At 46.3% G+C, this 14,969-nt stretch overlaps 1 pseudogene; it reads left to right on the forward strand.

Annotated features, from left to right (window-relative positions):
- The first annotated feature begins 3,421 nt into the window (after nucleotides 1-3,421).
- Nucleotides 3,422-14,022, forward strand: LOC130130981 (nuclear factor 7, ovary-like; annotated as a pseudogene).
- The last annotated feature ends 947 nt before the right edge of the window (nucleotides 14,023-14,969 follow it).

The raw sequence follows: 14,969 nt of genomic DNA on the forward strand, positions 1-14,969 counted from the left end.
AACGCAGATATACTGACACGTATACTCAGATATAATGACACGTAATAGATGTAATTCACTATTAGTTAAAGCATGTAGTTAATATGACCTCCTATATGTTACTGTACGTTCTTAATGGGAACATCAATGCTGTGACGGAGGAGTGCTGTGATGTGGGCTACGTGACCTGAGTCGACTAGTAAAAGCTCAAGTTCCTCATAACAACGCGTCTGCGTCTCTATAGGAGGGTTTCCGTGCAACGTCGTCACAGAGATGCGTGCGCAACTAGGGGGCAGAACGGAGCTACAGCGCAGAGATTTTAACAAAGATCGAGCTCAGATACAGCAGAGATGACGCGCCGTTGTTGTGCAATTAACTGCACAAACCGTCAAAAGGACGGGTGGAAAACATTCAACATTCCAAAGGGGTCACACGCCATTGTTGAACCGCTTTGGTAGCAGCTTTTGAGAGCTACCAAAGCGGTTTTGCCCCCTGGCTGCACACGCAGCCAGTAATGTTTGTAAACAGGAAATTCGTCTATTAAGACAATGTTTGGCTAAGGTTGGGTAAGGTTTATACACACCCTGGCAAATAACACATTACACTCTTTGGTTAACTACATACCGTAAAAGAAATCCTCACACCAGGATTGGTAATATTTTTAAAGCTAATGCAAAAATTAAAATGTCCTGACACGTCAATATATTCAATAATGGACAAGCACCAATGAATCTGACCACGAAAAAAAAGAAGCAACGTGCAAGATCAAGTGTCTGAAATACCAACAAGTCCTCATGCGCTTGAATGTTGAGATTTAAATCTGGGTTCATGACTCATCATTTACTGAAAATTGGCAGCACCGGCGCTGCAGAATTCATTCTCTGTACTGTAGGAGATGCGGGATAACACGCCACCTGCAAGAAACAGACTCAAAATTACTACAGCAAAGTCTCCACTGTGTGAAATGACTATGTTCAATTGTTTCTGAACCTCAAGAAAAGTAACTTAAAAAAAATGGGGAGTTCAACAGTAACTGCCAACTTCCTTGTTATTATCACCATTGTTGTTGCTGTTGTTATTACAATTATTCACAGAAATAATGGTGGATGTAGATCCATCAAAAACAACCAAAGACTGCCTTTGCAGGCATCTGGGTGGCGTGGCGGTCCATTCCGTTGCCTACCAACACGAGGATTGTCGGTTCGTGTTACACTGGGATTGGAGGACAACTGTGTCCGTCCCTACAGACACAAGTGGCCGTGCCTGCAGGTGGGAAGCCGGATGTGGGCACGTGTCCTGGTCGCTGCACTAGCGCCTCCTCTGGTCGGTCGGCCGGCCGCCTGTTCGGGGCAGGAGGGGAATAGTGTGGTCCTCCCGCGTGCTATGTCCCCCTGGCAAAACTCCTCACTGTCAGGTGAAAAGAAGCGGCTGGCGACTCCACATGTGGAGGAGGCATGTGGTAGTCTGCAGCCCTCGCCGGATCGGCAGAGGGGGTGGAGCGGCTCATAAGCGTGGAGTAGTTGGCTAAAGTAAATTGGGGGGAAAATCTACAAAAAAAAAAAGAAGACTGCTTTTGCAAGTTCCTTATTCCAGTGCCAGGCCACCATTAAGGTGTTGGCAGCCAGGAGCTGTCATTAAAACATGTGGATAATGTCAGGATGGCTTGCACTGAGATAAATGTTGGATTTAACTACCCATCAAGCAAATCCTTTCACATAATAACTTGTAAAATCATTACTTCCAATCTACTATTATTTACATGCATATTATAATATCTTAACTACTTAGTGCAACACATCTAACGTCTCCATTGACACATGTTGAATATTCTGATCAGCACAGGATCCGGTGTCTTCAAACCCTCCCACCCAGGCTGTTTAAACACATGTAACGCGACAGGACCTGAAATACATGTGCATTTCCTTGAAGTGGCAGCACAGACAGGGCGGAGGTTCACTCCAAACATCCCAGATCCACATCAACACATACGCTAAGGACGATCAGAGGCGCGGACTTTCAGCTGGCTTTGGTAAGCTACTGTTTGTACATAACCCATACAGCAAGAGTAAGTGTGTCAGCATTTTTGTTGGGGAGACGTTTAAAACGGGTGCTAAATGCATGCTGACCGGCACCTGATGGATCACAGTGTGTAAAATGAAAAATGCCAACACGTAGAAGTTGGCAAACTGCAGCGGCAAACTATTTGGTAGGAGTTAGCAACAGCCAGGAGTGGATCTAGAGATTTTTTTCCTGGGGTGGCAAAGGGGTGGCAAGACTGTGTCCCAGAGGTGGCAGCTGCCACCCCTTGCCACCCTGTAGATCCGCGCCTGTGAGGGGGAGGGGGGATTCTAAATCGGCGACTTCTGTTTGAGATGAGTTTGGTGCGGGTCTCATTGACCTTCACCATGCATGTACATAAAATATACTTTAAAAACATATTATCTGATTTATAAATGGGGTGGCAACAGGGGTGGCAAGACTGTGTCCCAGAGGTGGCAGCTGCCACCCCTTGCCACCCTGTAGATCCGCCCCTGGCAACAGCTGAATGAAGACAAAGGAAACGAGAGAAAATAATAACGTGGCATTCTGGGAATTTTCCTTTGCATTTTCCACAAACGACAGTTCACAGGTGAACCAAGCTGTGAATCTGGGTACTTCAAATGAATCCAAAGAGGACATTATATTACCTTACGTCTCCGGGGGTCAGGCCCACGGTTCCAGTTTCTACATGTTACCGTTGTGTTTTCCTTCTAACCTCGCGTGACAGCTCCACAGAACGAGCCGGCGTGTCAGCATTCCTCCGTGCTGCTGCTGCTGCGGGCAACAGCGCGTGAGGTGGGCAGCTCCTGCGAGTGAAGCGCTTTGGCGGCAAACGAATCCAACCTGATTGTAGCAAACCTTTTTGTTACAGATGAACATGTTCTCTTCAGATCAATATGCAGTTGTCATAAACATAATCAAGAACAAATAAAAGAAACGGAGAAAGCAAAAAATCATTGCCAGTTACCTACTTCGGAGAGTAAAACAGCTGGTATGGCGACTCATCAACTGTTGGCAAGCAGGAGTTGTCAAAGAAGTTGAAATGCAGATGGGCTGCATCCGGGTAGTGTAGCAGTCTATTCCGTTGCCTACCAACACGGGGAATCGCTGGTTCGAATCCCCGTCGAATCTGTCCCGGACGCTGCTCCACCCCCTCTGCCGATCCGGGGAGGGCTGCAGACTACCACATGCTTCCTCCTATACACGTAGAGTTGCCAGCCGCTTCTTTTCACCTGACAGTGTGGAGTTTCGCCAGGGGGATGTAGCGCGCGGGAGGATCACGCTATTCCCCCCAGTCCCCCCCCCCCAACAGCACAACAGTTTTACATAGCAGTAATTGCCGGCATGAATGAGTCTAGTGAATTGTGTTGATTTGTTTGTTTGTACATTTCCAGTAAGAAATATGGCCTCCTTAATGTCAGAGGAGCAGTTCCAGTGCTGTATCTGTCTGGACATCTTCACCAACCCAGTCTCCATCCCCTGTGGGCACAACTTCTGCCTGGACTGCATTAACAACTTCTGGGATACTAAAGAGAAGTCAGAGTGCCCACTGTGCAATGAGGCCTTCCAACGCCGGCCAGACCTCAGGGTGAACAAAGGCTTTGCTGACATCACCGAGCACTTTAAAAGGTCTGTTGGGGATTGGACTGCTTGTTGGTTTGGGCTTGGAGATTGGATTTTTGTCAGTTTAAGTGCACTTTATCACTGTTTCATAGGCTGTCCTAAAAACACAAATCTTCCTTTTTGGGGACATTTATTGTAATAAACTGTACTGAATTGAATTGAATTAAACTAAACTGAATTGAATCAAAAGGTCGCTGAAGGTCAAGCAGCAGCGAGGGGAGGAGGGTGATAATGTAACGGCAGTGGTGGGAACCATGAGGCGCTCCGCAAGGCCACGTTCTGAGGCTGCTGAAGTTCCCTGCGACATCTGCCCAGTGAACAAGCCGAAGGCGGTCAAGTCGTGCCAAGACTGTCAAGCATCCTATTGTGAAGCCCACCTGACCCCCCACCAGGTGATGGCGGCTCTGCAGAGACACAGGCTAATGGCCCCAACCACCTTCTCCAACTGCCGCCTCTGCAGAAGGCACAACAAGCCCCTGGAGAGGTTCTGCAGGGATGACCAGATACCCGTGTGTGTTAAATGCACAGAGACGGACCACTGGGACCACGACACTGTACCTATGGACAAAGAAGTCAACAAGATAAAGGTGAGTTCCACTTCATTAAATTCTGTGTGGTCTGCGCTGAACACAGCTCACACCTATGAATGTCTCTAACTTATGGTGACATATGTGCTAAATAAAAAATGGCTATATCTAGATGACTGGTTTCCATGAATGCCTTATTTGCATTACAAAGGGACCAGATTTTGTTTTTCACTTCGGTCATACATTACAGAAACCTTCATTAAGTCGACAGAGCTGTTGGGCAGTACCCGAATAAAACGAATGTTTTTGGCCTCCACAGACCCAGCTGAGGAAGACAGAAACAGAGTCTCAGCAGATGACGCAGGCCAGACTGAAGAAGATGGAGGCGATAAAGCATCTGATGGAGCAGAGAAAGGTGAGTTTATCACTGTGCATTCATTATTTTAGAGCCAATCATAAAGAGATAGAGGTGTCAGGATGGTCCCGTGTCAAGTGAGGTGGGCCCCAGAAGTGGAGGGCCCAGATTCAATACCTGTATCATCTCAGCTCTTCAGTACGTTTAGGGGTGATTCTCAACCTTTCTTGTTTCACGGGGACTAAACAATAATTCTCCCAATTGGCAAATGTAGGTGTTGGCCAGTAATTCAATATCTTTTCTTTTTTTGGATTTCCCCCCTTTTTCTCCCCAATTGTATTTGGCCAATTACCCCACTCTTCTGGGCCATCCCGGTCGCTGCTCCATCCCCTCTGCCGATCCAGGGAGGGCTGCAGACTACCACATGCCTCCTCTGATACATGTGGAGTCCCCAGCCGCTTCTTTTCACCTGACAGTGAGGAGTTTCACCAGGGGGACATAGTGCATGGGAAGATCACACTATTCCCCCTAGCCCCCCACCCCCGAACAGGCGCCCCGACCAACCAGAGGAGGCACTAGTGCTGCAACCAGGACACATACCTGTAGGCTGTAGAGGGGTAGCACCTTACCTCAGCAAAAGCCCTTTGGTTAAGGATGACGTCCCTACTGATAGATCTAATCCTCCTGCATGCCTGTATGGTACTTCCCATGGTGCCCAGTCCAGCCAACACATTGGGATAGGAGAAGGGAACTCTGATTTCAAATCTACCTGCTGCCTTGTGGGTTGATGCCTGTTTAGGCAAAGGCTAAGAGAAGATAACTCTGAATTCAAATCCCCGGGCACAGTCTACCCAGCTGTCAGTACCCAGAAAGGGTAAACCATTCCCCGGGCACTGCACGGTGGCTGCCCACTGCTCCTAGCTACACAGCTAGGATGGGTTAAACGCAGAGAGTGAATTTCACTGTATGTATGTAAAAATGACAAATAAAGTGTATTCTGTATTCTATTCTACCCTCATCTGGCTTCCCACCTGCAGACACGGCCAATTGTGTCTGTTGGGACGCCTGACCAAGGTAACAGGGATTTGAACCAGTGATCCCCGTGTTGGTAGGCAACGGAATAGACCGCTACACTACCCAGACGCCCTCAATATAACTTTTAATTGTCTTTCAATGGTCTTGTGCCGGGATGAAATTTGGATATTGTCGTATCGCAATACACAATTTTGTTGACAAAATGAATGCTACCAAGAATCTATCGGAGGTGACAGCGGCTCAGGAGGTGTAGCAGGTCGTCTGGTAGCTGGAGGGTTGCCAGTCCAACCTTCGGGTCCTCCTGGCAAAAATGTCAAGGTGTCCCTGAGCAAGACACCCGAACCCTAACTCACGCGCTGTTGGGGTGTGAGTGTGCATGGGCGTGGGTGAATGTGAGGTATTCACTGATTGTAAAGCACATTGAGCTTGATAAAATAGGTTCAGTAAAAAACGTGATGAGGCTCATCTGCCGAAGTAGTCTTTACATTTGGACTGGTGTGACTTACCCAGCTCAGCCAGTGTAGGTCACAAGATCTTTAACTGTGTAAGGATGGGGGGGGGGGGGTCACTCCATAAATGACACTTTTGGTAAACGTATCCAGTAAATGGCATTTGATGAAGGACAAGATCCTTTAAAAGACACTGTTTAGGGGCATCCGGGTAGCGTGGCGGTCTATTCCGTTGCCTACCAACACGGGATCACCAGGTTGAATCCCCGTGTTACCTCCGGCCTGGTCGGGTGTCCTACAGACACAATTGGCTGTGTCTGCGGGTGGGAAGCCGGATGTGGGTGCGTGTTCTGGTCGTTGCACTAGCGCCTCCTCTGGTCGGTCGGGGGCGGCTGTTCGGGGGAACTGGGGGGAATAGCGTGATCCTCCCACACGCTACGTCCTCCTGGCGAAGCTCCTCACTCACTGTCAGGTGAAAAGAAGCGGCTGGCGACTCCACATGTATCAGAGGAGGCATGTGGTAGTCTGCAGCCCTTCCGGAATCAGCAGAGGGGGTGGAGCAGTGACCGGGACAGTTTGGCCGGATACAATTGGGGGGGGGGGGACACTGTTTAGCACAATAGAGAAACAATTGTGCTTGTTGTTCCAAGTGGAATTCTTTGTAGTTTTGATTCATCCAGCTCAATGTCATTTTTCTTTTTTCTTTTTTTCCAGAGAAGTGCTGAGAAAGAGGTAGAGAGAGCGTTCAGGTTGTGAGTGAATTAATTTCCTCCATTGAACAATGTCAAGCTGAGCTCACTGAGGAGATCTGGGAGGCGCAGACGGCAGCTGAGAGGAGGACCCAAGGGCTCCTTGAGGAGCTGGTCAGGAAATCATGGAAATACAGAGCAGAAGCACCGAGGTGAACCAGCTGGATGGCACAGAGGACGACCTCTACCTCCTACAGGTCTGGATATATATTTATGTGTGTGTGTGTGTGTATGTGTGTGTGTGTGTGTGTGTGTGTGTTTTAAACTTGTTTTAATTTACCGTGATTTTCAAATGCAGTACGTGTGCTTTTTCCTTTTCCTGTCATAGAGTTTTTCCATCTCTGAGTAGACCTCCACCCAGTAAGGACTGGTCTGAGGTCAGTGTCCCATCAGACATCCCTGTGGGGACAGTGAGGCGAGCCGTCACTAAACTGGTGGACATCTGCAAAGAGCTGGAAAAGAAACTTTCTGATGAAGGTCAGCATCAGCTCCTGTGCTGTCTCCACTAACAGAGTACAGCAAAAGTGATTTGTGTTGGTTTGATTGGGTATCATATTTATATCACATTTCCACTGCTTGAAAATGGGGAAACTTAGCTATGATTTGATTTGTTATCAGATGTTTGAGGAATAGTTCTGTTTGTTTTAGTCATATAATGTGGAACGTAAGGACGAATTTACTCATTTCAAAAAATATAAATGTCTCATCAGTTTATCAGATATAGGAGATTTTTTTATGAAATAGCAGAATGTGGAAAGACTGACATATCTTCTCCTGTGCCCCTTTGCAGAAGTGAACAGGACTAATCAATACGCAGGTATGTGAATGGATCCGTATGCAGGTGTCTGCCCACTTTCAAGCATGTATGGGTACAAGAGGACAAGAAAAGTAAAAGGGAGAGAGAGAGAGAGAGAGAGATTGTATGCCTGTATTTTGTTACCACTTTAGGTGAGCCAACAGTCGTCCCTGTCATTCATTCCCTCTCTCCTCTCTCTCTCTCTCTCTCCTCTCCTCTCTCTCTCTCTCTCTCGTCTCTCTCTCTCCTCTCCTCTCTCTCTTCTCTCTCTCTCTCTCTCTCTCTCTCTCTCTCTCTCCTCTCTCTCTCCTCTCTCTCTCTCTCTTCTCTCTCTCCTCCTCTCCCCCCCTCTCTCCTCTCTCCTCTCTCTCTCTCTCTCTCTCTCTCTCTCTCTCTCTCTCTCTCTCTCTCTCTCTCTCTCTCTCTCTCCTCTCTCTCTCTCTCTCTCTCTCTCTCTCTCTCTCTCTCTCTCTCTCTCTCTCCAGTTGATGTAACTCTGGATCCTACTACTGCTGCAGCCTGGCTGGTCCTCTCACCTGATGGGAAGCAGGTAGAGTAGACAGTCGTTTGCCATCCACATTTCCACCTCTTCCTGTTACTCTAATCCAGATTGGCTTTGAAATTAGCATCACAACAGCAAGTCATCACAGAGGAAACCTCCATCATAACTAGAGGAAAAACTGTCTCGCGGTGGTTTAAATAATCCAACACTTGTGCAATCAAGGGCCCCATGTTTTGTTCAAGGAACAAGATATCTATCCCATAAGATGTTACAAGATGAGGTGAAACAGAGTAAAATAAGATAAACTATTATTTTCTGCAGAAATATTGTATTGTATAGCAGCAAGTGACCTCAGAACTGTACAATACTGCAGATTAAGTCCGTATATGAAATAAATAACAAATAGCAAAAACACTGCACAGACTATATACACGATATGTGTGTTTCTTGTGTATAAGATTAAAATGAAATTTTTTGATAATATAGTTCTCTGTGGAAGCAGTGAATTATCATGTCATGTCTATCACAGGGGTCAAAGCTGCGGCTTCCAATGAAAGGGCTGGGCCGCTGAAGTGGCCACCAACTTCCTGTACCAATCGGGGCACTAGCTGCTGTTAAAGTTCAAAATTCATAGAAGTGTCTGTGCTGAGACGTTGATGCTATTAAGACTAGTAACATTTCATCGCTACATCGTTTAGTGGCGTGTAGTGAAATGAAACACCTTTCCAATATCTGCGGCTCTGATGGAGCGAGGAGAGTAGTTACCACCCAAACACAGTTGAAGGTTTGAGATGACAATGAAAGTAGATAATGATGATGATGATCTTCAACAGGTGAGCCTGGGCTACCAACAGAAGAACCAAGTGGCCGTTCCTAACAACCCTCGCAGGTTCGACTCCTGTGTCTGTGTGCTGGGGAAACAAGGCTTCACCACTGGCAGGTGCTACTGGGTCGTAAAGGTAGGTCCTGAGAGTCACTTGAATCATTCCCTAAACCTTAATACACTTCAGAAAACAAGGGTGTGTGTGAGTGAGAGATTAGATTAGATTAGATTAGATTAGATTAGATTAGATTATACGGTGTACCCAGAAAAAAAAAATTCTGTCATGTCCGTTATAAAAAAGTTAAAATATTTCCGACAACCTGGGGTGATGATTATTAAACTGGAATTCTCGAGGATCTCTATCTTTCGCTACTCGGCGATCTTTGATGCTTCTCTCTGGTTGGTCCACCACAGAGGAAGTTCCGCCTTATCCTGTCTGGTGCACCAACCACTGCTGACTGAAGTAAAACATGTCAGTTCTGATAATGGTTCATATGCACATACACGTGCTTGTGAAGTTTTTTGCGGAAAGTGTCATGACATCGATTTTTTTTATATATTAATGCTTTCAAAAGCAAAAGTTTTCATGAATTGAGTGTGAGCTGAATCATTATTATTTTATTATAATCGGTGATAGATAGTAAAAAAACAGATGCTTGTTTATGTGAAAAAGTTCAAGATTATCACTTCGATACCCTCTAACTCCACCTGGAAACTAAGTCGCTCCATGTTGCTTGTATTCTCTTCCAGGTTGGGGATAAAACAGACTGGGACTTGGGTGTGGCCAGGGAGTCCATTAACAGGAAAGGGAGCATCAGGGTCTGTCCGGACAGTGGTTACTGGGCCGTCTGTCGGAGGAATGGTGGCAGCCTGAGTGCCTGTAAAGGACCCTCCATCTCCCTCCACCTTACGGTGACCCCCCAGAAAGTGGGCATTTTCTTGGACTACGAAGAAGGGCTGGTGTCCTTCTACAACGCAGATGCAAAGTCCCATATTTACACTTACAGCGGGTGTGTCTTCACTGAGGCCCTCTACCCATACTTTAACCCCTGTCTCCACGACAACGGGAAAAACATCGCCCCATTGGTCATCTGCCCTGTAGAAGGCGGGATCCGAAGAGGGTTAGGAAGAGATACTAACGCAGGGGTTCGACCCATTCCTCCTCCAATACGCCCACGCAAATCTAGCAGTTCCTCTGTGTCGGCACAATCGTTTTACTAGCACAATTTATAAGACTACAGAAAATAATGTCAAATTTGGTTTATGTTATTTAGTCTTAGGTGAGCCCTGGCTACTGGGAAATATGGATGTTACAGGGTGTTAATTTTTATCAACTGTAACTGTTCTTTCAGTGTTGACAATCTGTCAAAATAATGTTAACATTGTACAATTTAGTCACAATCTTAGTATTCTTAATAATACCTAAAACTACTAATATCATCAACTTTAAAACATTTTTGTAATATTTTCAGATGCCATTATAAGTGAAGTTAAATTATAAAAATATAAATTACAGCTATCATTCAGCTGTAACTTGTGTTATGGTGGGGGATCTTGTCTACTAGCACAGATGAGAAAGGTTGAGTTGGTCGGGATCAGATTGTCTCTCTGGTCAGTGGAGACGGTAACATTCATGCTTTTGTTTTTGCATGCCAGATCTGTCTGTGGACAAATGTACTTGAACACATAAGCATTAGCACAGTTCAACCAGCAGGGGTGCAATGCGGGCATATTTATTTCAGGAATTACATATATTATCACGTTTGCACAGAAATTTTGAGAGTTCATCCAGGATGGGTTTCAATTGAAACAAAGCCAAATATTTATTTTTTACTCTCAAAAAAATTATTTAGGTGTGCAGTTATTCATTAAAGGGTAATGTAGGCTTAACAAACAGTTTTAGCTTGTCTCTGTTCAGTGCACAGTTTTGAAAAATATCAGTTTAAAGGGTGGAACGCAAAGAAGAGGGTACCTCTCTAAAATCAGATGTGCACTTGAGAGTAATTCTGGTTTCCACGGACATCAGACCCATAACCCAGAAAACACGGACTTGGCTTTGCCATCAGAAACAGGCTATTAAGCCACCTCTCCGAATCTCCAGTAGGCATCAATGAGCATCTTATGACCCTATGTCTGAATATCTCAAACAACCAGGTGGCCACAGCTGTGCCTATGCACCAACCCTGGACCTTCTATGGCACCTTGGAACAGGTACAGGTCCTCCTACTCTGGGATTTCAATGCCAGGCTTGGCAAGGATCACAAGCTCTGGAAAAGTAAAATGGGTAAAGAGGGTGTTGGGAACATCAACTCTAATGGAGTCCTCTTAATATCCAAATATGTTGAATATTACCTTATCATCACCAACAACCTGTTTTGCCAGAGAATCAATGTCAAAACTTCTTGGATGCACCCCAACCCAAGTGTTTTCACCTCATAGACAATGTGATTGTCAGGGCCAAGGATCAAAAAGATGTCAAGAGATCACCAAAGCCATGATCTTCGTGGACGACTGCTGGATTGATCACTACCTCATTTGTTCCATAATGACCATCAGGCTAATGCAGAAAAGGAGAACACAAAAGAAATTGAGCCTGGGTGACATGAACAAGGTGAAACATCTCCAGAACACCCTATTTGAGCGACTTGATAAATAATACCTTGAGGATTCTGAAGAACATTGGAAGGTTCTGAAGACTACTCCCGAAGGAAGTCCTTTGTTGGCCAGCTAAGGGATGGAAAGCGGAAAGGAGGAGAAAAAAAGCGGTACAAGGACAACATCAAAACCCAACTGAGGAAGTGTTACTTTAACCTGGACCACTGTGAAGTCATGTCTCTCGACAGAAACCTCTGGCAACGGATGGTCTATGAGGGCACACAACAGCAAGAACAGGACCCTCACTATGCTGCTGAAGAAAAGAAGCAAGAGAGAAAGGAGAGGGCCACCACCAGAACGACTCCCCCGACTACCACTACAACAACCAACCACAACTACAATAGGACGTGTGGATCAAGGATTGGCCTCTACAGCCACCTGAAAAGCCACAACCGACCAGATCAACCGACAGCAGTACAATCATACTCAACCCCGAGTGATCGCTGATGATGATGATGATGATGATGAATGGGGGAACCCTCTCAGTCACCTAAATGTTGGTTCAACAGGGCAAGAGAATGGGACAATCTGTATTTCTCAAAATTTTATGGTTTTATTGCACTTTGTCAACTGTTGCCAGGACAGAAATTTTATCCTTAAAACCTTTACTTTGTCCCTTTTTGAAAATGACAATTTCAGCTTTACATTTTGCTAAATTTTCACAATTGATTTCTTTATTTGGTGCCAATTTGGAAGAAATAAAAAGTTATTACCAGTTTTTGTTTGAAATGTGACTTTTGTATGTTTGGTGTACTGAATCTTAGCAGTACTGAATAAAACATATTTGGTACGCTTTTTAGGGGGGGTCCCCCTTTTTCTCCCCAATTATACTTGGCCAATTACCCCACTCTTCTGAGACATCCCTGGTCTCTGCTCCACCCCCTCTGCCAATCCGGGGAGGGCTGTAGACTACCACATGCCTCCGCCAATACATGTGGAGTCGCCAGCCGCTTCTTTTCACCTGACAGTAAGGAGTTTCACCAGGGGGATGTAGAGTGTGGGAGCATCATGCTATTCCCCACAGTCCCCCCTCCCCATCCCCTGAACAGGCGCCCTGACCAACCAGAGGATGCGCTAGTGCTGCGACCAGGCCACATACCCACATCCGGCTTCCCACCCGCAAACACGGCCAATAGTGTCTGTAGGGACGCCCGATCAAGCCGGAGATAACACAGGGATTCGAACCGGTGATACCTTGTATTGGTAGGCAATGGAATAGACCGCTCTGCCCCTAGATTTGGTACACTTTAAAGCTGCATTCATCTTAGTATCTTACCATTATATCTTTTTTTTTTTATCCATCTTGTGTTATCACGGTAGTCACTGTCAGCATCAGGTTTAGAGATATTAAATGTGTTACCGTTTACACTGGCTTTCAGTTTTATCATCTTTTTCAAAAATGAATCCACAGTGTTGCAGAATCAGAAGACTCCAATGAAAATGTGTCGTCTGGAAAAGCCTGGAAGAGGAAGGGAGGACAGCGGGATGGAGGGATGGGGGGGAAGAGGAAGGTGTGGAGGGCAGGTAGGGGGTAGAGGAGCGGGGTGAACAGAAGGGATGTGATGCTTGTGATCTCATTAAACGTCTGCTCGAACAGAGGGGTTCCCTGGAAGAACGGCAGAAGGGAGGGGGAGAGAGAGATAGATAGAGGGGGGAGAGAGAGAGAGAGACACGGGGCTGGTGACAGAGATAAGCCAGTGTGAAAGGGAGAACTCTGCACTTGGGATGCACTAACTTTACGGAGACAAATGACGGTGAGAAGCCAGCACTAAACGGTAAGATTTCTATTTTTTTTCTTTTTCCTTTTTGTACTATACACACCATTTCTGTAAAATTCAGAATGGAGTCTATCTCAGTATGCATTGGGTGAAATGTAGGGAGACACCACGGACAACTCGCTAGTGTATTACAGGTGTTTATGTCTTTGTCTGTATTATAATCTATATAATTGTGAGTGTGTGTGTGTGCGCTTGAAGTGGGCCGATACTCAGTACAGGCACTTTTACATTTTACTCTTTGGACATTTTCTTGTGCACTGGCCCTTCTCACAAGCTGCCGGGACTCTTTTTTCCCCCTTCCCTCTCCATATCAGCTTCTCTGGGTGATTCATAACGGCCCTAAATAAACTGCAATTCCCAGGGGGCACTGCGTGATGCTCACCTGTTCCGTTCTCACCTGCCTGCTTTTCTCTGATGGCGGCTAGTCTAAGTAACGTCACATTACCCTTGGCTGGACATGGTGATGCAGAGGTGCAGCTGGACATAGAGCATGGTGATGCAGAGGTGCAGCTGGACATAGAGCATAGTGATGCAGAGGTGCAGCTGGACATAGAGCATGGTGATGCAGAGGTGCAGCTGGACATAGAGCATAGTGATGCAGAGGTGCAGCTGGACATAGAGCATGGTGATGCAGAGGTGCAGCTGGACATAGAGCATGGTGATGCAGAGGTGCAGCTGGACATGATGATGCAGAGGTGCAGCTGCACATAGAGCATGGTGATGCAGAGGTGCAGCTGGACATAGAGCATGGTGATGCAGAGGTGCAGCTGGACATAGAGCATAGTGATGCAGAGGTGCAGCTGGACATAGAGCATGGTGATGCAGAGGTGCAGCTGCACATAGAGCATGTTGATGCAGAGGTGCAGCTGGACATGATGATGCAGAGGTGCAGCTGCACATAGAGCATGGTGATGCAGAGGTGCGGCTGGACATAGAGCATGGTGATGCAGAGGTGCTTACAGTAACGGCCTGAAGGGCAGCTGGACATAGAGCATGGTGATGCAGAGGTGCAGCTGGACATAGAGCACGGTGATGCAGAGGTGCAGCTGGACATAGATCACGGTGATGCAGAGGTGCAGCTGGACATAGAGCATGGTAATGCAGAGGTGCTTAGTTTGTGTGACACACTAAAAGCACAGGGAAGAGAAAGTATTGCATTTCGCCGGGAACACGAGCAACTCAGGGCATACCGGCCTGGTGACTCCATTGCACCGCACACCAAAGCTGGTGTACATGTGTACACTAGTGTACATGGTGGTCCCCTTGACTACATACATTTACGTTGTTAACATAAGCAATAATCTGCTAGTATCTTTTATTCACTGTGGATATTCAGAATGTAGTGATGATTGGCTGATACCGACTGACACACACGCCAACGTGTGAATGGGGGTTGGGGGGTGGGCAGGGGCTCTGTGGCTGAATGGTTACATCACATACCACACGGCCACAACGTCGCTGGTTCGATTCCAGCCAGCAACCTTTGTTGCATGTCATACCTCTCTTTCGCTCTCCCTCATTTCCTGTCTGCCTCTCCACTGCCACTGTCTAATAACATGATTAAAAAAACACAAAAGAAAAAACAAACGTGAATAAGGGGAGTACTGGCACTTGTTTTTTCCACTTCAAGCACTCTGTATGTGTGTGTTTGTGTGTGT

The sequence above is a fragment of the Lampris incognitus genome, chromosome 20 (assembly GCF_029633865.1).
Source record: "Lampris incognitus isolate fLamInc1 chromosome 20, fLamInc1.hap2, whole genome shotgun sequence".
NCBI lineage: Eukaryota > Metazoa > Chordata > Actinopteri > Lampriformes > Lampridae > Lampris > Lampris incognitus.